The following is a 26,687-nucleotide window of genomic DNA, read 5'->3' as shown; positions in this document are numbered from 1 at the left end:
ACAGTATCTGACTTGTGCAATGGAATTTACTGGACTAGATTATATGATATGTTGTGGTGTGCTCTTTCTCTGTTTTGTCCCTAATTTTTGCACTCACCTCTTTAGATGACTGCCTTTTTACATGGTATTTACATCAATTCGCAGCAGCATGCAGCATCAGAGGGTAGAGTTTATTTTTACTAGGAATGAAATTAGTAACCAGGAGTTTGCTTGAGTCCCGTTAACTGTTAAATCACTTGTAAGAATGGATTTCAGTCTATTTAAAACTTCAGGAATCATCATGACCAGTAATAGTTTCTCAAGTATTAATAATAGCGAAATGCCTGACAATGACATAAGTATCAATAACGGCTGAGTGCCAGAATAACAAATTATTTCAATTTCAAAGTTACATTAACATTTAATGACCACAGCATATTTATTTGGACGGTAAGGAGGGTTGTTGAACTGATAAGCAAAACATGAGATTATTGCAAACTCGGACTAACAATTACGAGCATAACCCTGCAATTGCTTTTGAATTATGCTTGCGAATTGTACCTTGAATTCCATCTTCAAAGCTATCTAAATCTCTCCTACGTATATAAATGAAATCAGGCCTTGAGTGTGGTAAAATCTGCCTTTACCGACGTAAGGGAAGGATGATACGTCTTATGTCTCCGAGCTCTCGCCCTACTCTACTTAGAATCGCGCTCCCATGTTTTACCCTCAGATTATTATTAGCCTCACAACAATGCTTAGAGTCGTGCTCCCATGTTTCGTCCTCAGATTCTTACTATCGATATCTGAGTGCTTATTTATTTCCAATCTTGCACATTGCAAAGAATACCGTTAAGTTGGCTCTATTGTTTTCAATGTAATGGAGAGTTCTGACACTCTTTACAGTGCATTAAACATTGTGGAGAAGCTAGCAATTCCCTCTATTTTAAAATTAATTTTACTTGGCTTTAGCTCAGCCGAAGAAAAATATTATCAACTAATGGTTTCAGAATAAAATTTTCACGCTTCCTAGCTGTCTATCCGGCCAGAGACTGGAACTCAGGACCTTTGCTTTCTGCCAGGAAGTTTCATAACGAATGGTCTCCGCCACCCTTTGAAGCTGGTGTCATCTTATGAAAGTACGTGGCTGAAGTAGTGTGTTCTTACGAAAATGTTTCATCGTCGCCGTCGTTGGCTAAAACTGTACCAAAATTTTTGTTTTTCTCCACTATTTCCATTATACCAGTTCCGGTGTGGGGAGATCTCTGATGGCTTAGTAGAGCAATCCCGTCATGAAACTCGAGGCCACATTACATTAACGTAATAAAGGGTGGAAGGCGTGGTAGGATTTGGTAAAGTTGGCGTCGCTGATGTGTCTCGTTTTCACGTTTTCGATGTCTCGGCTCAAAATGAAAAACAGTAGCTGGAGCAGTCATAAGGCAGCGAAAACGATCTTATACTGTGGTGCACCAGTTATTCATGCCAGTAATAGAATCATTAGTGTCTTCATGAGCTAATTCATGGAATATTCCCGAAAAGGGCTATTCGCCATTCTATCTGTATTCGCTTCACAGTACTGTATGTGTCGAAGAGGCCTATCGTTTCTCATCCGCTGGTGATACTCAGTCTATCTGAGATTGTGGACAATGACGATGGCTTCTCTACAGTTCACTTCCACTTTCTCAAGAACTGGTTCATACGAAGTCACTTATTTGATGTTCATAATCTATATAACCTTCAGTTGGTTGAAGCGTTCTAATTCCTTAATATCATGGTGATGCAACAATACTATAACTAGGTACTATCTCACACATTTTTAGGCGCATAAACAAATACTGTATTGTTCTTAGTATGCTACCAATAATGACACACGGCTGGACTGCCTACATGCAAGGCCAGGAATGTGGTGATATTCTTAGTCTGCAAAACACACGCTTTCGTTAGCAAAACTTATGCCGCAACGGTAAATCTCATCTCTCTCTCTGTCTCTTTCTCTCTCTCTCTCTCTCTCTCTCTCTCTCTCTCTCTGTCTCTCGCTCTCACACGTACACACGTTCATACATGCACACATACACAATATTTATCTCAAGATATTTCCATATCTACAGTGTCTTATGTCTTATTATTTATCAAAAATACGTAAGCTCAATCAGAAACACACACACACACACACACACACACACACACATATATATATATATATATATATATATATATATATATATATATATATATATATGTGTGTGTGTGTGTGTGTGTGTGTGTGTGTGTGTTTCTGATTGAGCTTACGTATTTTTGATAAATAATATATATATATATATATATATATGTGTGTGTGTGTGTGTGTGTGAGAGGCCAGTAATAGTTTCTCAAGTCTTAATAATAGCGAAATGCCTGACAATGACATAAGTATCAGTAACGGCTGAGCATACGTATTTGGACGGTAAGGAGAGTTCTTGAACTGATAAGCAAAACAAGAGATTATTGCAAACTCGGACTAACAATTACGAGCATAATCCGGCAATTGCTTTTGAAATATAAAAATACCAGACAATGTGGGTCACGTACTGATCTACAGGTACAGAGGGATGACAATTATTGCGTACCTTACACATTATGATACGCTTGACTTGACACCTAAACATAACTGAGAACTCTCAAATTAATTGCCAGAATGCCTTTGTCAAGTATATCCACGACGTCATATTTTTTCTGGCAACGAAGCATAGTATGAGTGGTGCGTTCTGAGAGATACTTAACGCATTGTATCACTTAAACTGAAAATTTTCGTAATACACAAGAGTATCTTAAAAAAAATAATGAACAGCTGCGGAGTGAACTGTAATAAAATATAAATAAATAATCAGCTGATCCTTGTGCCAACTCGGTGTGGGAATTGAATGAATAAAAAAAGCTACCTTCCTGAACACTGTTCGGTTTGATATGCCGTAGGCAATGACGAACAACATTGCACACAGATGTCTGATCGTGAACGTTAATTCCGTCTTTGCACCAAAATGTAACAGCGCTTAGAAACGCCTGTATTATATACCTAAATACATAAAAATTTCTTCTAAAACAGCACAAAACACACTTGACATTATTGATCTAGCTTATGGGTTGAAGTGCACTAATAATGACATTAATTCGATCTCTGTGGCACCGTATATTGTCTTTATTTTTTGTGGTATAACAGTACGAAACATAGGTGCAAGACTGATCTAAGGTATGGGTTAAACTGCACTTGTCGGCGACCATACTTCGGTAACTGTATCACAATTTATGGAAACCAAAAAGTGAATATGCTTATTTATCAAAGTGTGTTAAGATTTCTTCTATAAGAGTACACAATACATTTGGGGCGCTTATTGATATTACTGAGCTAACATGCAGGTTAAGGCACATTTGGCAACGATCCAAGTTCATCCTGCTGTCGCACAGTATAAACTGCATAAAATAACTACATGAAATAACGTACTGTAGCGTAGTAACACACATATATGTAAGCGAGGAATGAGGTTTGCTCTCCACATTACAGTGATCCCATGCTACAGTGTGATTTTTATCTTGCAGTACAGAATTTCCAGATTTTTTCATATACTGTGTTTAAAGTAATTTAAGTGATTTGTAAACGTTATTCCTTTTCCAAATCGTGGAGGGGGGCGCAAGATAAAAACCTTTGTTGCAAAAAATGATTATAATTTGTGTATTACATTTGCACAAATAAATGTTAACATAATTCATCTTGTACAATTTTTGTACTTTCTGCATACATTTTTAAGCGCAATATTAGTATACTGAGCTTTTCATACTGATTCAAGATGGTCTTTTATCAGAAACTCACTCTCCATCATGACGAAGGCATTGTGTCTGGAATCCTGTGTATAGTGTCCTGGGGGTCTCTCAAAAAGACCAGTTGTATAATCTTTTTCCAAGATTTTCCATATATGAGTCGAGTATCCAGCTTCAACAGTGCAACTAGTTTGTGGACATGTTCCATTAGTTGACTTCTACTAAAACGAAACCACTTCTTTCAACTCTCCAAGAACGACATAACCAAACGAGATTCTCATTCTTCACTCATTGTGCAGGAGGGATCCACAGTTTTTTGAACTGGGTGTCCTCCAGAATTTTTATGCACCAAAGTCATTCCAGAAACTTCGTACGATTTACTAATACTTGCTACAAGCATCAGTTCTTTACAGCTTCCAGGATCTGAAGCATTTGACTTTCTTCGTCCTTGAGTATCTCCTTTTTCTGCTCTTTTCCTTTGTAGAGGTACAGTTCGAAAACGGGACAATTTGAGGAACATAATACGATAAGTATGTAAGGCGCTAACAGTTCGAAGCAAAAAGGCATTAAGTATGCAGGAGTATTCTCACACCAGAAGCTGACATTGTGTGTGGCGAAACCTGGCAGTGAATGTCAGCTGCTGGATTTTCGATAGTTTTCTGATACTAGAAGATTCCAGCCAATCTCACGCTCCATACCACAGATCTGACCCTACTGCCGTTGGCAAGAGAAATTACCGTTCACGTGATTCTGTTTGAGGTGGATTCCAACGTGCAAGGAAGTAACCTACTCACTGCGTGACCATTCATCAACATATACGGGTATGAAGCACGCGATTTCAGACAGCTGAGCTGGAACGAACTGCCACAAGCTCATGGACAGTAGATTAGCCATTTCATCTTGCATTACCTCTTCCTCCTATGCATTCACTGGAAGTCACAAGTGTGAAATGTTCATCTTCCATACGGTTCGTCGTTTGTGCCTAATGTGTTGAGGAGAAGCATTAGAGAAAAGGTTATGGTAATAAATGGAGCGTTGTGGAATACACTTCTTCAAGTTCGTCCGCCTAAACCTATCCTGCTCGGGAGATGGCGCCACTAGTTAAGCTAAAGCGGGCACAGCCCTGAGTTTCAAGGGAACACGCAAGACTTTGCGCATACATATTCATTGCTACGACAAGGCGGTGTCTCCTGCTACTGTTTCGTAATGACAGCATAAATAAGGGGTTTTAACGATTCGTTGTTTGAAACAACAAAGCATTAAAGGCGCTTAATATTTGAAAAGCAACGATGGATGAACATCTGTCTTTATAAATGCCACAACTTTTATATCGCATTGCAGGATAAACTTTTGTCGGCGTCCATTAACGATAATGGGTGTCGTTACGGAAAACACAGAGCCGTTGCGAAGTAGAAATCCGCTGTACCTCCGGCACTCTTTAATGTTTTACTTTCCGCCCCTCCTGTAGATCCATGCTTCAATCTTAGAGCTGCTAAAAGTGGCGCTACAGTTCTTCTTTTAATAATTAGATACGTTTCCTTCGATTTCATAACATAATAATGCATCTATAGCACATGAAGTTTGCAAGGAATATCTGCCAGTGATAACTTACGAGAGATATTACATTTACCGACTTACTCACGTAGGAACATCGGCCAATACGATACTGAAAGAGTACACAATTTTAGTCCATAGTCGTAATTTTGCCTACTGGCTCCGATTTAGGTTCACGACTACTTACGAAGGTGTTACTCATATGTCTTTCGAAGGTGCAAGAACATTTTGCACTGTAATTAACAACTTTGATTTTGTGTTGTCTTTATGCCTCATATTTTCGTCGTGCTTCCTGTTAAATTGTTTTTGTAAAATTTATGTCATACTGCATTTTATAAACGTTTAGAAAATATTTTGTTGTATACGTGGCTCCGTGGCACAGAGACTAAATACGAGAGTGCAATAGAGATAAAGCATTGTTGGACTAACTTTGGATTTATTTAAAGCAAATGCGAAGAAAATTATATATTTCGTGATTCACTCTAACTTTATTCTTTAGTTTAACAGACAAAAATTTGGACAAATCGCTTGTATCTACAACAAATTATTCACTTCGTTAACACAAATGAAATGAGTTGAGTGTCTTGTTAAACAAGTCAAAATCTTATCTTGGGGAAAAGAACCTATTTTACGTGCCCACTGTTATAATTCTGTTGCTGCAGAACTCTTATCTACATCTATCTAAAAGTGTTTTCAACAACATGCCACATATGGTAAGAGAAAATACACTCCTGGAAATGGAAAAAAGAACACATTGACACCGGTGTGTCAGACCCACCATACTTGCTCCGGACACTGCGAGAGGGCTGTACAAGCAATGATCACACGCACGGCACAGCGGACACACTAGGAACCGCGGTGTTGGCCGTCGAATGGCGCTAGCTGCGCAGCATTTGTGCACCGCCGCCGTCAGTGTCAGCCAGTTTGCCGTGGCATACGGAGCTCCATCGCAGTCTTTAACACGGGTAGCATGCCGCGACAGCGTGGACGTGAACCGTATGTGCAGTTGACGGACTTTGAGCGAGGGCGTATAGTGGGCATGCGGGAGGCCGGGTGGACGTACCGCCGAATTGCTCAACACGTGGGGCGTGAGGTCTCCACAGTACATCGATGTTGTCGCCAGTGGTCGGTGGAAGGTGCACGTGCCCGTCGACCTGGGACCGGACCGCAGCGACGCACGGATGCACGCCAAGACCGTAGGATCCTACGCAGTGCCGTAGGGGACGGCACCGCCACTTCCCAGCAAATTAGGGACACTGTTGCTCCTGGGGTATCGGCGAGGACCATTCGCAACTGTCTCCATGAAGCTGGGCTACAGTCCCGCACACCGTTAGGTCGTCTTCCGCTCACGCCCCAACATCGTGCAGCCCGCCTCCAGTGGTGTCGCGACAGGCGTGAATGGAGGGACGAATGGAGACGTGTCGTCTTCAGCGATGAGAGTCGCTTCTGCCTTGGTGCCAATGATGGTCGTATGCGTGTTTGGCGCCGTGCAGGTGAGCGCCACAATCAGGACTGCATACGACCGAGGCACACAGGCACAACACCCGGCATCATGGTGTGGGGAGCGATCTCCTACACTGGCCGTACACCACTGGTGATCGTCGAGGGGACACTGAATAGTGCACGGTACATCCAAACCGTCATCGAACCCATCGTTCTACCATTCCTAGACCGGCAAGGGAACTTGCTGTTCCAACAGGACAATGCACGTCCGCATGTATCCCGTGCCACCCAACGTGCTCTAGAAGGTGTAAGTCAACTACCCTGGCCAGCAAGATCTCCGGATCTGTCCCCCATTGAGCATGTTTGGGACTGGATGAAGCGTCGTCTCACGCGGTCTGCACGTCCAGCACGAACGCTGGTCCAACTGATGTGCCAGGTGGAAATGGCATGGCAAGCCGTTCCACAGGACTACATCCAGCATCTCTACAATCGTCTCCATGGGAGAATAGCAGCCTGCATTGCTGCGAAAGGTGGATATACACTGTGCTAGTGCCGACATTGTGCATGCTCTGTTGCCTGTGTCTATGTGCCTGTGGTTCTGTCAGTGTGATCATGTGATATATCTGACCTCAGGAATGTGTCAATAAAGTTTCCCCTTCCTGGGACAATGAATTCACGGTGTTCTTATTTCAATTTCCAGGAGTGTATATCCAAAGGAAAAATTAAAATCAGTTTTACTTCTTTTTTAAATTGTGTGCTGTTGGACTCAGGACATACAGTGGAGTATTCTCAATTTTTGTTTATTTATTTCATTAATACATTCTTTGCTTATTGTCAATGATTTTCAGGCTGTGTTGATAATGGTTAAGCTTTGCATCATTTCAACCGCGTTGAAATTAATTTAAATACACTGAAACAAAAGAATTTTTAGGTTGAAGGAAAAGCGATTAAGTGCCTGACTATGCATCCAAAAGCCTCGTGTTCTGTCTGTTGTCAGTACTAGGACATTTTGTGTGTGTGTGTGTGTGTGTGTGTGTGTGTGTGTGTGTGTGTGTGTGTGTGTGTGCTGTGATACTGCTATTAAATTCAATTGTTTACTTGCAACGTGAATAATAATAGTCTCATAAATTGTGAGTACTACATCACGCCAGCATTTCTTATACTTGGTAGCTTAATGTCCTGAGTATCATTTTCTTCTTTGGCATTCGTCCAAACGCACACGCTACCTCCATCAGTGTAAGGCTAATACAGTGAATGCTATTGTCAAAGAGACTGTTAACTTTGTACTACGATTTCGTAATTATTTTCCGTGTAGGCTTGCATATCGTTCCAACGCTTTCGATTAAAGTCTCTTGCCATCACAGTAACCTTTAAAGACAACACTGTCTTCTGTCAAGGAACATTTAATATTTATCTTCATTTTTCACCTCCCGTTTTTCTTTCTGTTTACCATCTAGCCACGTTATGAACCCAGGCTCCACTTATCACACTCAGCAGTGGCTAAATCTTTAGGGCCAACTTTACACAGCAGGCAAATGATCCTAAGCAGACGATTCTAAATATTTTGTGTTACAGGAACAATGTTCAGAAATAAATATTTCAGACAGTACGAGATGTGAAGTAAGGTAATGTGTAGATGTAATAGTGAGGCTATGGAGACTCCAGCCCAGTTTGTTTATATTTGAAGTTCACATGGTTTCTGCTTGGAGGCGCTACAGTACCACCTGCGACTCTCATCTGATATTTCCCTTTTTATCTATGTTGTCATCATTATTACACGACAAGCCATGTCATCTGTGATGTCACTCACGCTCACCTGAAATGAAACCGCATATCAAATTTTAGACGGTGGAAATAATCCAGTTGTGCTAGTGACCAATATAAAAAATTAAAAAAACCGTAAGGTATACAATTTCCAAGTCAGTAGAACTAGCTCACTTGTGCTGGCAGCCATTACGACATTACGCTCAGAAGTAACAAAATAATTTCAATTTCGGGTTATGTTGAAAAAATGTAAAGCTGCTCAGGATACTGTTATATGTAAGGTTCACTTCACTTTTGCATGAATTGGTGGCATGTTCAAAAGCATTCAATTAATTACCAATAATGTGTAATGATACTGACCATATCAGTGTAACCTGGTGCTAATGAAGTAACTCGAGCCTTATGAGTAGTAGCCAGCATAAAATGGTTGATTGTACAGGTATTCGCCTATCCAAAAATTATTAATGGCAGTTGGCCCCTTGCGTAACGCAGGGCTACTGACACAGGATTTTTAGTAACCACAATTATCTGAAGGAACACAGTTAGATAATGTGGATAGACATCTAATTTTTCGGACAGATAGCATAAAATTATAATTAACTTTTTTGACTGGCACCTATCAAATAACTCTATGCCCCTTTTCAGGTTAATTTTTTGCCCTGTAACTACTTTTAGAGAGTAGTGGAAATCAGTATAGAGGTATGGGTATTTGGAGGAATACTACATCTACATCTACATCCGTACTCCGCAAGCCACCTGACAGTGTGTGGCGGAGGGTTCTTTGAGTACCTCTATCGGTTCTCCCTTCTATTCCAGTCTCGTATTGTTCGTAGAAAGAAAGATTGTCGATATGCCTCTGTGTGGGCTCTAATCTCTCTAAGACATTTTACGTCTCGTCGCGAGATATACGTAGGAGGGAGTAATATACTGGTTGACTCCTCGCTGAAGGTATGTTCTCGAAACTTCAACAAAAGCCCGTACCGAGCTACTGAACGTCTCTCTTGCAGAGTCTTCCACTGGAGTTTATCTATCATCTCCGTAACGCTTTCGCGACCACTAAATGATCCTGTTGGATCTGCTCTATCTCTTCTATCACCCTATCTGTACGGATCCCACACTACTAACGTAATCAGTTGTTATAGTTGTGCACAATGCATATGGAATAGTATGAAATCCACTATACTGACAAATGTAATCAAATAGTATCGTATTTGATGTCAGTAGCACTGTATATAGTAAGACATCAACGGTTCAGGTGGTAGAGCGTGGAATTCGGTAAAAAGGCAGGGGGCTCCGTGCGGTGATAGTGTGTCTTTACTGCAGATAGGAAACAGACACCATTGTTGACAGCGGCAATGCTATGCGGAAAAAGCAAAAATTGATACATACTAGGTAAGGGCACACTCTAACCGTGAAATTGTTAAGAAGTTGAGCTGGTCAAGTACAGTGTTTATTATATTCATTAGATTGAGCGAGCGATATGGGCAGAACGGAAAATATGGGCAAAGTGGAAAGCTATCTGAGGCGTAGAAAGGATTACTTTTGCCCAAAGCAGGGTACACAAACCGTTAATCTTTTCAACTTTTTGCCGATTTACAGTTTCCAAACATAAACAGGTTAGACTGAAGTATGCTGAAAAACGTATGCAATGGACTGCAAAATGGGATAAAGTGATGTTTAATGATGAGAAGAAATTTAAGTCAGATTGGCTGGAAGGAGTTCAATATTCTTGGCATAATCTGAGAACAGAACAAATGGTAATAAAGTGCAGAAAATCTTATGGTTGAAGTGTCATGATTTGGTCAGTTGTCTGCACTAAAGGTAAGTCATGAATTGCTTGGCTGAACACTAGAATGAACTCTTAACATGTACACTGAGATGCCGGAGGCAGAATTGAAGGAGGAAAGGGGGCGCAAGTCTAATATTTCAACAAGATAATGCATCTGTGTATGTTTGTGTTACAACCAAAAAGTAGTTTGTATATAAAGATATCGATATCTTTCCCTGACCTACAAGTAGTCAGGATTTAAACACCATAGAAAAACCTTCGGGAAATACTTAAGAGGCAATTTTAGACCGAATGTGATCCAAAAAGAACGATACGGGAAGAGTAGACAAAAATTTCACTGCAATAACTACAATCCGTAACAAATCAAAGTCAAAGAGAACTTTTGAGGTAACTAGGAAGGACGGAGGTTGAACAAAGTACTAACAGTGCAGTAACACAACAGGACAGTGAGTGCCTTTATATCAATTTCCATCCAGGAAATTGAAACCCCTTATTTTTATACTCGTGTTATGAAATAAACCACGTAATTCCGTCATGACTGTTCATGCATAATATGAATCTACTACTTTCATAGTAAATTCGATACATGTATGCCTGAGACACTGTGCTATTGTTTTCGTGGAACCCTGTCATTACACTGATTGTCACCAGTGGATACATAAGCACATACACTCCTGGAAATTGAAATAAGAACACCGTGAATTCATTGTCCCAGGAAGGGGAAACTTTATTGACACATTCCTGGGGTCAGATACATCACATGATCACACTGACAGAACCACAGGCACATAGACACAGGCAACAGAGCATGCACAATGTCGGCACTAGTACAGCGTATATCCACCTTTCGCAGCAATGCAGGCTGCTATTCTCCCATGGAGACGATCGTAGAGATGCTGGATGTAGTCCTGTGGAACGGCTTGCCATGCCATTTCCACCTGGCGCCTCAATTGGACCAGCGTTCGTGCTGGACGTGCATACCGCGTGAGACGACGTTTCATCCAGTCCCAAACATGCTCAATGGGGGACAGATCAGGAGATCTTGCTGGCCAGGGTAGTTGACTTACACCTTCTAGAGCACGTTGGGTGGCACGGGATACATGCGGACGTGCATTGTCCTGTGGGAACAGCAAGTTCCCTTGCCGGTCTAGGAATGGTAGAACGATGGGTTCGATGACGGTTTGGATGTACCGTGCACTATTCAGTGTCCCCTCGACGATCACCAGTGGTGTACGGCCAGTGTAGGAGATCGCTCCCCACACCATGATGCCGGGTGTTGGGCCTGTGTGCCTCGGTCGTATGCAGTCCTGATTGTGGCGCTCACCTGCACGGCGCCAAACACGCATACGACCATCATTGGCACCAAGGCAGAAGCGACTCTCATCGCTGAAGACGACACGTCTCCATTCGTCCCTCCATTCACGCCTGTCGCGACACCACTGGAGGTGGGCTGCACGATGTTGGGGCGTGAGCGGAAGACGGCCTAACGGTGTGCGGGACCGTAGCCCAGCTTCATGGAGACGGTTTCGAATGGTCCTCGCCGATACCCCAGGAGCAACAGTGTCCCTAATTTGCTGGGAAGTGGCGGTGCGGTCCCCTACGGCACTGCGCAGGATCCTACGGTCTTGGCGTGCATCCGTGCGTCGCTGCGGTCCGGTCCCAGGTCGATGGGCACGTGCACCTTCCTCCGACCACTGGCGACAACATCGATGTACTGTGGAGACCTCACGCCCCACGTGTTGAGCAATTCGGCGGTACGTCCACCCGGCCTCCCGCATGCCCACTATACGCCCTCGCTCAAAGTCCGTCAACTGCACATACGGTTCACGTCCACGCTGTCGCGGCATGCTACCAGTGTTAAAGACTGCGATGGAGCTCCGTATGCCACGGCAAACTGGCTGACACTGACGGCGGCGGTGCACAAATGCTGCGCAGCTAGCGCCATTCGACGGCCAACACCGCGGTTCCTAGTGTGTCCGCTGTGCCGTGCGTGTGATCATTGCTTGTACAGCCCTCTCGCAGTGTCCGGAGCAAGTATGGTGGGTCTGACACACCGGTGTCAATGTGTTCTTTTTTCCATTTCCAGGAGTGTATATCTAATTTCTGTGTATTTTTGAGCGTTCTGATTTCTCCTTGAATCTGCTATTCCACGGCGTCGCTAGAACAGCGTTGCAACTTTTAGAGAGGGATATAGCCAAACCCATGTTGTTGTTGTTGTTGTGGTCTTCAGTCCTGAGACTGGTTTGATGCAGCTCTCCTTGCTACTTTATCCTGTGCAACCTTCTTCATCTCCCAGTACCTACTGCAATCTACATCCTTCTGAATCTGCTTAGTGTATTCATCTCTTGGTCTCCCTCTACGATTTTTACCCTCCACGCTGCCCTCCAATACTAAATTGGTGATCCCTTGATGCCTCAGAATATGTCCTACCAACCGATCCCGTCTTGTGGTCAAGTTGTGCCACAAACTTCTCTTCTCCCCAATCCTATTCAATACTTCCTCATTAGTTATGTGATCTACCCATCTAATCTTCAGCATTCTTCTGTAGCACCACATTTCGAATGCTTCTATTCTCTTCTTGTCCAAACTATTTATTGTCCATGTTTCACTTCCATACATGGCTACACTCCATAGAAATGCTTTCAGAAATGACTTCCTGACACTTAAAGCTGTACTCGATGTTAACAAATTTTTCTTCTTCAGAAAAACGTTCCTTGCCATTGCCAGTCTACATTTTATATCCTCTCTACTTAAACCATCATCAGTTATTTTGCTCCCCAAATAGCAATACTCCTTTACTACTTTAAGTGTCTCATTTCCTAATCTAATTCCCTCAGCATCACCCGACTTAATTCGACTACATTCCATTCTCTTCGTTTTGCTTTCGTTGATGTTCATCTTATATCCTCCTTTCAAGACACTGTCCATTCCATTCAACTGCTCTTCCAAGTCCTTTGCTGTCTCTGACAGAATTACAATGTCATCAGCGAACCTCAAAGTTTTTATTTCTTCTCCATTGATTTTAATACCTACTCCGAATTTTTCTTTTGTTTCCTTTACTGCTTGCTCAATATACAGATTGAACAACATCGGGGAGAGGCTACAACCCTGTCTTACTCCCTTCCCAACCACTGCCTCTCTTTCATACCCATCTAGCCCTGTTTATCTGTGAGACGCAGAATGCAGTAGCTACTGGCGCCAAAGTAGACGCTGTACGCTTTGACTTTGGATGGCAATGCACGGCAATCTACGCAGTTCTGCACTGCTGCCTACTAAGCAAATGACGAGAGTAGAGAAATCAGACCAACTGTGTGATTTTGTTGAAGATTTTCTAGCAAACAGAACACAGCACGTCATTCTGAATGGAGAGAAGTGTTCAGACGAAAAGTAGCTTTAGGCGTACCACAGAGCAGTGTTCCAGGGCTATTACTTTTCAAATTATGTATTAATTGTGGTGTCACCGCCAGACATCACACTTGCTAGGTGGTAGCTTAAATCGGCCGCGGTCCATTTAGTAGATGTCGGACCCGCGTGTCGCCACTGTGTGATCGCAGACCGAGCGCCACCACAAGGCAGGTCTCGAGATACGGAATAGCACTCGCCACAGTTGTACGACGACTTTGCTAGCGACTACACTGACGAAGCCTTTCTCTCATTTGCCGAGAGACAGTTAGAATAGCCTTCAGCTAAGCCCATGGCTACGACCTAGCAAGGTGCCATTAACCGTATCTGAAGATAGTCTTATTTGTATTATCAAGAGCGATGTACCACAAGGATGGAATAAAGATAAGTATTCGAGGAGCTGCATACTTTTCTTATTAGCATTCACTACTTATACTGTTCCAGAATTCACGCCAGTCGGCGTGTGTGTACGTGTGCCTTTCGGCTACCCGTCACTGTGGACTGGCTGCCCTGTCAGTCCACTACATTGGCGACGAGGCAACGGAAAGGGTGTTGTTCTTTCTAATTGCTTACATTTACTTGTCATGGCTTCGCCACAATCTCCCGATGTACTGTCCGAAATTTATCGCTTGCAGAATCAGCAGACGCAGGCGTTGTTGGATGCCCTGGGACAGCTCGTCCAGGGTCAACGTGCGCTGCAAACCGATGCGGCCGCCGCCGCTTCACCGCTACAGCAGCCACCACATGCAGTTGCACCGCCGTTTCGCAATTTTGATGCACAGCACGAATCCTGGACCGAGTGGTCGCGCCAGTTTGGATTTCATCTCGCCGCCTACAGAATTCGAGGTAACGTGCGGCAGCCTGACTTATTGTCTTGTGTCGGTGTGTCCACCTACCGTGTGATAGTGAAATTGTTTCCCCGACGCGACGTAGCAACTCTGTCCTACGAAGAAATTTTGTCGGCATTGGACGCCTATTTCAAAGAAACAGTTAATGTAGTTGCAAAAAGGTATACGTTCTTTCGTACAAAACGTACGGCCGCTCAAACTAATCGGGAGTGGGTTGCAACTTTGCAAGGCCTTACTAGGGATTGTGCGTTTGAATGTGACTGTGGCCTTCCTTATTCAGATAGTATGGTGCGTGATGCAATTGCACAGAACGTTTCTGATGTTCGTATCCGGGAGTAGATTTTGAAACTAGTTAATCCCTCCCTTCAGCAAGTGATAGACATATTGGATAGGCAAGACACACTTGACTTTGCTCAGGAATCATTTGAAACTTCGCCAGCTGTGTGTCGCATTAACCGGCCCGACGGGCGCGCTGCAAGGAACTGTAAACAGCCTTCGCGCACGTCCGCACAACCACGTGTCCCGCGAAAGCGAGCAAATGCAGTGCTGAAATCTTGCCCGCGGTGTGCTACTAGACATTCGCGTGAAACTTGCCCGTCACGCCAAGCTATTTGCTTTTTCTGTCATAAGACAGGACATGTTCAAAGTGTTTGCCAGAAAAAGCTCAGATCAGACAATCACAACCATTCCAGGCCCTTTGCTTCGCGCCGGAATCGAACCAAGGACACTCAGGCTCGTGAACCTTCGCCCATGGACATTCATGTAGTTAATTCCACTTCGTCCAGTGACACTTTCTCTACCAGTGACTGTGTTCGTCCCACAAAACGTGTGCGTCGACGTCGCCGGAAATCACGTCAATTAGCAAGTGATGCTGTACCAGTGTCTGTTCAAATTGCACAAAACAGTCGCTCTTGTCATCAGCAGGACAATAAACTTTTTGTAGATTTGGACTTTAATGGCAAGGTCATACCATTCCAGCTCGATACCGGAGCTGCAGTTTCATTGCTCAATCATGACACGTACAAACAACTGGGCGCACCTCCGTTGCGTGCCGCAAATGTTCAGTTAAAAAGTTATTCAGGACAGCTTATCCCTGTGTTAGGACAATGCAGCCTTCTTGCAACATACAAGGGACAAACAAAACTTGTCATTTTACGTTCTTCGTTCGTCTACTGCAGTGAACTTGTTTGGTTTAGATTTATTTCAGTTGTTTAACATGTCTATTGTAAATCAGGTCCTATCAGTGAATCAGACTGTGCCTTCAGACAGTGTTTCTCGACTATGTGAAGAATTTGCAGACATTTTTGCACCGGGCCTAGGTTGCGCTAAAAACTATGAAGCACATTTGGAACTGAAAGTCAACGCGCAACCGAAATTTTACCGAGCGCGCAATGTTCCTCACGCATTGCGTGATGAGGTCGCAAGAACATTAAACGATTTAGAATCACAAGGTGTAATTGAACGTGTGCAAGCTTCTCTCTGGGCCTCACCCACAGTAATTTTGCCAAAACCTTCCGGAAAACTGAGACTTTGTGTGGACTTCAAGGCAACAGTGAATCCACAACTCGTGACTGCAACTTTTCCGTTACCCCGCCCGGAAGATCTTTTTGATAAACTGTGCCCGGGTAAATACTTTTCCAAGTTGGACCTAGCAGATGCGTACTTGCAAATCCCAGTGGACGCCGATTCCCAGCGCGTCTTGGTGGTTAACACGCATCTTGGTTTGTACCGCTTCAAAAGACTGCCATTCGGGTGTGCATCCGCCCCTGCATTGTTTCAGCAATATTTACAAACGGTTTGTGCGTCGGTCCCTACTGCTGCGAACTATCTGGACGATATTGTCATCTCCGGAAAGGCGGCAGACGAGCATTTAGCACACCTACGAACATTATTTCAGGTATTGCGCCAACATGGTCTTCGCTTGCGGAAGGACAAATGTGTGTTTTTTGCTCGTGACTTACCATACCTGGGCCATGTCATCAATGCCCAAGGCATACATCCGAGTCCAGAGCACCTCCGTGCCATACAAGATTTACCTTCGCCACAGAATATGAAACAGCTACAGAGTGTGTTGGGTAAAATTAACTATTATCATCGCATTCTGCGCAATGCCTCTTCCATTTCAGCTCGGCTTCATAGCTTACGCCGTAAGGGTGTTCCGTTCGTCTGGACGACGGAATGCGACGCGCCTTTCGCCAGTTGAAATCGGCGTTGCTTTCTAATACTTGCCTTACGCCATTCGATCCCCAGAAACCCCTTTAGTTGATGGTAGATGCATCGGAATTCGGGATCGGTGCTGTGCTTGCGCACAAAGTTGGCTCGCATGACCGCCCTATTGCCTTTGCGTCCAAATTGCTCTCGTCTGCGCAAAGAAATTATTCACAGATAGAGAAAGAAGCTTCGGCTCTCGTGTTTGGTGTTACTAAGTTCCATGATTTCTTGTATGGTCGTCACTTTACCATCATCACAGACCACAAACCTTTGACATCGCTTTTTCATCCGAACAAGCCTGTACCTCCGCGTACAGCGCAGAAATTCATTCGCTGGTCGATTTTCCTCTCGCAGTACCGCTACGATATCTTGTACCGGTCCACTGCTAAGCACGGAAACGCCGATTTTTTGCTCATAGGGAGAGACTTTTTGTACGACGTGGTGTTTTGTTGTTGCGTTCTGATAATGTTCAGTCCAGAGTCGTGGTCCCACGTTCGTTACAGTCCTCTGTCTTACGGCTTCTTCACCAAGGACATTGGGGTATAGTGCGAACGAAACAACTTGCTCGTCAGGACTGTACTTGGTTCGGAATCGATGCTGCGATTACGAATATGTGTTCTTCTTGCATGGCGTGTGCCGAACAACAATCTGCACCGCCGCGGAAAGTTTTTGCGTGGCCAAAAGCCACTTCCCCTTGGCAACGCTTGCACATCGATTTTGCTGGTCCATTCTGGAATACTCGATGGTTGGTTCTGGTAGATGCCTTCAGTAATTTTCCTTTTGTTGTCCGGATGTCTTCCACGACGTCCTCTCCACCATCCAAGCGTTGTCTGCTATCTTTTGCATTGAAGGTCTTCCGCTGACTATTGTTTCTGACAATGGCCCACAATTCATGCCCGCAGAATTTCAGTCATTCTGCCAGGCCAATGGTATTCAACATCTGACATCCGCGCCGTTTTCGCCTCAGTCAAACGGTGCCGCTGAACGATTGGTCCGGACTTTCAAGTCACAGATGTTGAAGTTGAAAGAGTCGCATTCTCCGGAGGACGCGTTGTTGCTCTTTTTGTCATCGTATCGCTCTCAGCCCCGAGATGGTCGCTCGCCGGCTGAGTTGCTCCACGGTCGTCCTCATCGAACCTTGATGTCTTTGCTGCATCCGCCGCATCAGGTTCCTGTGCAGCGGCAGACTCCTACTTTTCCTCCAGGCGACGTTGTATTCTATCGCAACTATCGAGGTTCACGGCGTTGGCTCGCAGGGTGCATTCTTCGCTGCCTCGGCCGCGCGATGTATTTGGTTTTGGGGGCCTCTGTTGAGGTGCGTCGGCATCTCAATCAGCTGCGCCTCTGTCGTCGCACGGGTTCTGCCGCTCCTTGTCTGCTTTCAGCGACGGTGCCGTCCGGTCAGCGCCCTGGGGACCCATCTACTGGCTCGCCTCATCCCCAGGTGTTACCGACGATGCCTTCCATTTTGCCCCATGGCGATGCGCCGCCGCAGCCGCCACCGCCGCCGCCGCCTGTTCTCCCGCCGGCGCCGCCCGCATTCGACGCTTCGCTGCAGCCGCCAAGCGCCTCCCTGGGTCACGCGCCGCCGATCACTTCCCGTGACCAGCTGTCCTCCGCCATGGAACTCTTACCCGCTCCGGACCACATGGCGTCTTCGCGCGTCGGATACCCCGACGCAATTGAGGTCGACCCTTCGGCCCCTCCTGTCTCTTTACGGGCGCATACACCGCATGTTGACGTGCACCCTGGACTAGGTTTTCAGGCGTTTCCTAGCTCCCCTCGGACCGAATGGCCGGGTGCGGGTCGCACAGCCTCGGCTGTTGTTAGGCTCCCCACCTCATCGCATACGTCAACATGGGGTGCTCCCCACGGCGGGCGGAAGCCTTATCACACGACCGTTCGCCGATTTGCGGGGGAGGAATGTGGTGTCACCGCCAGACACCACACTTGCTAGGTGGTAGCTTAAATCGGCCGCGGTCCATTTAGCACATGTCGGACCCGCGTGTCGCCGCTGTGTGATCGCAGACCGAGCGCCACCACAAGGCAGGTCTCGAGATACGGAATAGCACTGGACCCAGTTGTACGACGACTTTGCTAGCGACTACACTGACGAAGCCTTTCTCTCATTTGCCGAGAGACAGTTAGAATAGCCTTCAGCTAAGCCCATGGCTACGACCTAGCAAGGCGCCATTAACCGTATCTGAAGATAGTCTTATTTGTATTATCAAGAGCGATGTACCACAAGGATGGAATAAAGATAAGTATTCGAGGAGCTGCATACTTTTCTTATTAGCATTCACTACTTATACTGTTCCAGAATTCACGCCAGTCGGCGTGTGTGTACGTGTGCCTTTCGGCTACCCGTCACTGTGGACTGGCTGCCCTGTCAGTCCACTACATTAATGACCTGGTAGATACCGTCGGATGTTGCATTAGGCATTTCGTGGGGGATACTGTTCTGTACAGAGAAGTCACGATGCTACAAAATTGTAGTGAGATTGAGGAAGACCTGCATAGCACCAACGTTCCGTGCAGGGAGTAGCAATTGATCTCAACATAAACAGACGTTACGTATTGCGAATACATAGGCAGAAATACCGTTTATTGTGTGATTGCATGATTGCAGAACAGCCGCTGGAAGCAGTGACTTCCATAAAATGTGTAATGAGCGTCTCGAAATGGAGAGACTACAAATAAACAGAACACGAATGAGGTAGATGGCAGACTGAGATTCATTGGAAGAATACCGAAGAAATGCAATCCATCAACAAGGAAGTACCCTGCGAAAGACTCTTCCAACATATACTTGAATACTGCACATCAGTATGGGAGGCAAAGGACAAGGCTGGCAGTATAAGTAGAGAAGTTTCTAAGAAAAACGGTACGTTTAATTATAGGTTCATTTAGTGAGCACGAAAGCGTTTCGGAGATGATAAAGCAACTTCAGCAGTAGAAGCAGACAGGCGTTCTGCATCAGGATGAGGTTTTATTGCTGTAGTTCAGAGAGAGAACGTTCCCAGAAGTGTCAACAGATATATTGCTTTCTGCTACGTATACACCGCGATAAGACAATGACAATAAATTTAGAGGGACACGAACTCTCAGGGATGCTTACTGACAATCGTTCTTCCCGCCAACCACTTGCGACTAGAACGGGAAAGATGGGAAGCCGCAGAGGTACACGAAGGACTCTCCGCCACACGCCGTGACGTGACTTATGGAGAACAGATGTAAATGTGGACGTAGATGTATGTGTTGTGGATTTATGTGTGTGCGAGGTCTTAAGCAAGTGGAGTAATGTGCTAGCCACTTCATGTGTCCGTTAAAGTCGCAGTTGTTTTCCTCCTTTTGCCGCTATTAGTAGCACAATACTTTTCGAGATTCAGAAATAGCTTGTTTTAAAATGTCTTATCCAAAAAGCACAAAACTTCGTAGATTATATTATAGATGAAAATAAGCTAGAATATAGAAAACAGAGCATTGGTTTCAATACAATAATCAATTACTACGCACCAAATTACAGTGCTGATAATGGAGTTTTCAATGCCTTATCCAAAAAGCACAAAACTTCGTAGATTATATTATAGATGAAAATAAGCTAGAATATACAAAACAGAGCATTGGTTTCAATACAATAATCAATTACTACGCACCAAATTACAGTGCTGATAATGGATTTTTCAATGATACGTCGATAATACATGTGACATTTCAGAGATTAGGGCCAGCATAATTAATTGGCTACGAAAGTAAAATTATGATGCGATTTTCTTATAAATATATACTTACTCTAGAAAGCATTGCAGAGGCGATCCGACCTCACTTAAATAAATTCTTAATCATTTACACGGTTTATTCACATTAATCTGACAACCAGCTATGTTCGACGTCAACGTGTTATAACCACTCAAAGATGGAAGGTGGCAGAAGTAGCAGTGGAGAGTATACAGTGGCGAATATATAAAGCGCGTCGGGGGAAGCGGAAAGTGATACCGAGAAACTGTAATATCGCACGTTTATGGAACTGGCGGAATTGAACTTTCGCGTGAACTGCGATATTTGAATAGCTTCTGTCGATACGGTATAATATGATTTGCGCGCTGCTGTCGTGTTGTAAATTCGCATGGAAAGTGGGTTAGAAGGTTACCACTTCTACGCGGACAACGAACTACTTTTAAATATTAGAGCTACAGTATTAGTTTCAGAATCGTAATTAACGCGAAATGGAATGTTGCGGAGATCCAGGCTCTGAACTGTGCCAAGTACTGTTTAGAGCAGCAATAATTGGTGGGTTTCATAGAAAACTAGCTGACAAGACCGGCATTGCTCGGGTATTTATTTTGGCAATTTTCTGTTACAAACCGAAACAAAAAATTAACTGTGTTTGTAGTTAAATATCGAAAAAAAATTCCTTTCCTTGTATTTGTGAAAACACCTTGCAGTGAAGCAAATATGGATCATGTCTCCAAATTAAGAAACACGAACCTGAAATTTTTACAGTTTATTTATTAGAGTACAGGCTACAACTTAACACAGGGCTTCTTGAAAATTTGAGTTCAGTTGTCAGAGGCTAATGTATTCTATTTTAATGAGAATTCACTATTTTTGTGCCATTTTTTGTTTATAAACTCAAAGATATACAGGTTTTTGGAAAAGGCTGTGTTAAGTTAACGCAGAAAGGTCTGTGTAACAATTCCTGAAAATTTGAAGCAAATTGATTAGGTAAATCCTGAGGAAAAATGTAATTTGTATGAAACAATAAAACTTTTGGGAATCTAGCGACGAAGTATTATCTCTTTAGTGCATTCCAGACCCATAGGATGGATCATCTTCATCCTCTATGAACTTCTCCTCCAGCTTCTTCCTTGTCCTGTTTTCTCTAGCCTGTATTTCTAGGTTATTTACAACCCTGTTTGCAGGCCAAAGACGTTCCTTGTCAAAAATAAACATCCGTCGTGCCATGTTCAAACCTAACTTCGTTGTCACATTTGAAAGTAGCCATAGAAACATACACACCAAAGTGAAGTGTTTCTATTGCAACAAACACAATCTTGGAGATACTTGACCGTACGACACTATTTACACTGTAATTGGGGTTGTGTGCTTTTTAACAGTTTAAGTGCTGCTAAGTTTCTGAAAATAGGTTTTATCAGCGCAATTACCGAATCAGGAAGACTATGTTTATGAGTCTGCCCTCCATCAGTTATCAGTCCCTTGTTGTAGTGACACCAACTGTTTTCTCTATTGGAACACAAGAAATGATGGGGACTTTCAGCGGTTGAAAAAGTATGAAGAAAAAAGGGCTCAAACAGCCTGCTTGATTTCGTCGATACTGTTTGTATTTTGCCTAAGAGCCATTCCATAACAATTTTGTATTTTGTCAACCACACTGACAGTTAACCTTCCCTTCCTATCCACTCCTTTAACATCACTGAGGTTTTCATCATCACCACATTGCTTCAGTTCTTGTTTGAAACGCCTAGTATCACCGTCACCAAGGTAACTCACATATCGTACTTTATCACACGCAACGGAACGTTGAAATATACTGGCAACACCAGATGTTTCCGTTCCTCCACTACTGCCACTATAGTCTGCTGTGCAAGTATATTCATGGGTACCTTCATTTCTTTGGGGACATCTATAATATTTATATATAACTGCTACATCTAAAACTTTCTATGAATACACACTGGTTGCACATACTAGGACATGAAGAGGTGTTTACCCAGTTTATGTCAGCTACGATCGAATGCTGCAGTCAAGTCTCTCTTGCCACTGTTATCTATTATTGCCTCTTTCATAGCTTTCGTCATAGATTCTATGCAGAGATCTTCTACTTTAGACCCTATAAATCTATTACAGTTCGTAAACTTGCTTGGGGGATTTCTAAAATTCATCATGGCATAGAAAACTGCACCTATCGTAGCACCCAAACCAATTTACGCAAGGCATAAACAAATCTTATGCCTTGTTCATAGATTTTGCTGCTATTTTCTTTATTTGGAGTTACTAACTCTGTTAAAAGGTGGTCATGCATAAACACTTACCACACTTCAGTTCCATTTCACTGGCAAGTCCTACGTGATTTCTTATGGTGAGTTACAGACCAACTTCACTTCACAGAGTTTTCAAACATTTTGTTGAGAACTGATACATCAGATATTTCATTCACATCCGATTAGTCCATAAAACACCCAAACCTTTCGCTAATTGAACTGAGCTTCCTCCGTAGGGTACTTTCTTTCTTACTTTTATTTACCAAGGTTAGGTTCACACACTTGTGTATAGTGTTTCTTATTGACAGTAATAACACCTACCTTTGGCTTTTCAACATTTTTCCTTTTCTTAAAAGCCTTCAGAGGATTTCTGGTCACTGTACGTTTGCCCATGATTATCCTTCAGTAAACAGAGACTTCATTCAACAGAATTCACTACGAATATTTTCAGGATTAAAAAAGAGTAAATAATTATGAAACACACGACAATCGAGCCAGCGATATGTATCGAACTATCAAAGATTCACTACAACACATATTTAGTAACACATAATTTTTCTGACATCACTACAAATTTACATGATAAGCATGTAGAATCATGAGTACAACATTTAAAAGCAGTTTAACAGCGCCACAGTTGGTCACGCCTACACAGAACATATTTCAAAAATATTTTAAAAGTAGTTGTAGTCTTGTGAACTGAATAAGTTATATATCGATTGAAAGGGGAAGGTCAGTAGATTTTAAAATGCAGAAAGTAACGATTCATGATTTTGAACCCCTCCGGAGCCCCTTAAGTTCACTCGACAGTAGGAGTGCCTTAGTAGTAGACAATAATTGTATTAAAACTTCATGCATGAGGCGGCATTTTTCACGTCTCTACGTGTTTATGATATCATATCTTTTGAACTACCTATTCATATATTTTCGTAGGTACATTCAGCGGCATATTTGATCATTATCCGCAAAATGTGTTGCGAAAAGAGTTATCAGCAAGGGAGTAATAAATTTAAACGCCACGCACAATACGGCAGCTTTTCATGCATCTTTGTGTTTATGACGTCATGTATGGTACAATGATATATATTTGTAAGAGCACTTAGTGGCATATATGGATACTGCCTGCTAAATTTATTAAGAATTCATTTAGTAGCACAGCATACATATAAATACCGTGCACGATGCGACAGTTTTTCACTGACTGTAACATCTTATTGTTTATGATGTCATATATCCTTCATTACGATAGGTAGGTGTTGCGTATGCCACAGCGATTCTTACCTGACAGTAAGGTCTATGCATACCAAGTTTGTTTGCTATCGTCCCGATAGTTTAGGAGGATATGTGGAACATACATACATACATCTACATCTACATCTACATCTACATCCATACTCCGCAAGCCACCTGACGGTGTGTGGCGGAGGGTACCCTGAGTACCTCAATCGGTACCCCTTCTATTCCAGTCTCGTATTGTTCGTGGAAAGAAGGATTGTCGGTGGGCTCCTACAACCACTCCTACAGAATTGGCTCTAATGTCTCTGATTTTATCCTCATGGTCTCGTCGCGAGATGTACGTAGGAGGGAGCAATATACTGCTTGCCTCCTCGGTGCAGGTATGTTCTCGAAACTTTAACAAAAGCCCGTACCGAGCTACTGAGCGTCTCTCCTGCACAGTCTTCCACTGGAGTTTATCTATCATCTCCGTAACGCTTTCGCGATTACTAAATGATCCTGTAACGAAGCGCGCTGCTCTCCGTTGAATCTTCTCTATCTCTTCTATCAACCCCATCTGGTACGGATCCCACACTGCTGAGCAGTATTCAAGCAGTGGGCGAACAAGCGTACTGTAACCTACTTCCTTTGTTTTCGGATTGCATTTCCTTAGGATTCTTCCAATGCCTCTCAGTCTGGCATCTGCTTTACGGACGATCAACGCTATATGATCATTCCATTTTAAATCACTCCTAATGCGTACTCCTAGATAATTTATGGAATTAACTGCTTCCAGTTGCTGACCTGCTGTTTTGTAGCTAAATGATAAGGGATCTATCTTTCAATGTATTCGCAGCACATTACACTTGTCTACATTGAGATTCAATTGCCATTCCCTGCACCATGCGTCAATTCGCTGCAGATCTCCCAGCATTTCAGTACTATTTCTCACTGTTACAACCTCTCGATACACCACAGCATCATCTGCAAAAAGCCTCAGTGAACTTCCGATGTCATTCACAAGGTCATTTATGTATATTGTGAATAGCAACGGTCCTATGACACTCCTCTGCGGCACACCTGAATTCGCTCTTACTTCGGAAGACTTCTCTCCAGTGAGAATGACATGCTGCGTTCTGTTATCTAGGAACCCTTTAATCCAATCGCACAATTGGTCTGATAGTCGATATGCTCTTACTTTGTTCATTAAACGACTGTAGGAAACTGTATCGGAGGCTTTGCTGAATCAAGAAACACGGAATCTACCTGTGAACCCGTGTCTATGGCCCTCTGAGTCTCGTGGACGAATAGCGCGAGCTGGGTTTCACACGACCGACTTTTTCGAAACCCATGCTGATTCCTACAGAGCAGATTTCTAGTCTCCAGAAAAGTCATTATACTCGAACATAATACGTGTTCCAAAATTCTACAACTGATAGACGTTAGAGATATAGGTCTATAGTTCTGCACGTCTGTTCGACGTCCCTTCTTGAAAACGGAGATGACCTGTGCCCTTTTCCAATCCTTTGGAACGCTACGCTCTTGTAGAGACCTACGGTACACCGCTGCAAGAAGGGGGGCAAGTTCCTTCGCGTACTCTGTGTAAAATCGAACTGGTATCCCATCAGGTCCAGCGGTCTTTCCTCTTTTGAGCGATTTTAATAGTTTTTCTATCCCTGTCGACATCCATGATTTTGTCATCTGTGCGACAATCTAGAGAAGGAACTACAGTGCAGTCTTCCTCTGTGAAACAGCTTTGGAAAAAGACATATAGTATTTCGGCCTTTATTCTGTCATCCTCTGTTTCAGTACCATTTTGGTCACCGAGTGTCTGGACATTTTATTTTGATCCACCTACCGCTTTGACATAAGACCAAAATTTCTTAGGATTTACTGACAAGTCAGTACATAGAACTTTACTTTCAAATTCATTGAACGCCTCTCGCATAGCCCTCCTCACACTACATTTCGCTTCGCGTAATTTTTGTTTGTCTGCAAGGCTTTGACTATGTTTATGTTTGCTGTGAAGTTCCCTTTGCTTCCGCAGCAGTTTCCTAAGTCGGTTGTTGTACCACGGTGGCTCTTTACCATCTTTTACGATCTTGCTTGGCACATACTCATCTAACGCATATTGTACGATGGTTTTGAACTTTGTCCACTGATCCTCAACATTGTCTATACTTGAGACAAAACTTTTGTGTTGAGCCGTCAGGTACTCTGTAATCTGCTTTTCGTCATTTTTGATAAACAGAAAAATCTTCCTACCTTTTTTAATATTTCTATTTACGGCTGAAATCTTCGATGCAGTAACCGCTTTATGATTGCTGGTTCCCTGTTCTGCGTTAACTGTTTCAAATAGTTCGGGTCTGTTTGTCACCAGATCGCCACGAGTCGGTTCTCTGTTTAACTGCTCAAGGTAGTTTTCAGATAAAGCACTTAAAAAATTTCCCTGGATTCTTTGTCCCTGCCACCCGTTATGAACGTTTGAGTCTCCCAGTCTATATCAGGCAAATTAAAATCTCCCCCCAAAACTAGAACATGGTGGGGAAATCTACTCGAAATATTTTCCAAATTATCCTTCAGGTACTCAGCCACAACAGCTGTTGAGCCAGGGGGCCTATAGAGACATCCAATTACCATGTCTGAGCCTGCTTTAACCATGACCTTCACCCAAATTACGAGTATTTC

This window comes from Schistocerca piceifrons, chromosome 4 (assembly GCF_021461385.2).
Source record: "Schistocerca piceifrons isolate TAMUIC-IGC-003096 chromosome 4, iqSchPice1.1, whole genome shotgun sequence".
Lineage (NCBI taxonomy): Eukaryota > Metazoa > Arthropoda > Insecta > Orthoptera > Acrididae > Schistocerca > Schistocerca piceifrons.
The sequence above is the reverse complement of the archived record's forward strand: the minus strand, read 5'-3'. Positions refer to the sequence as shown.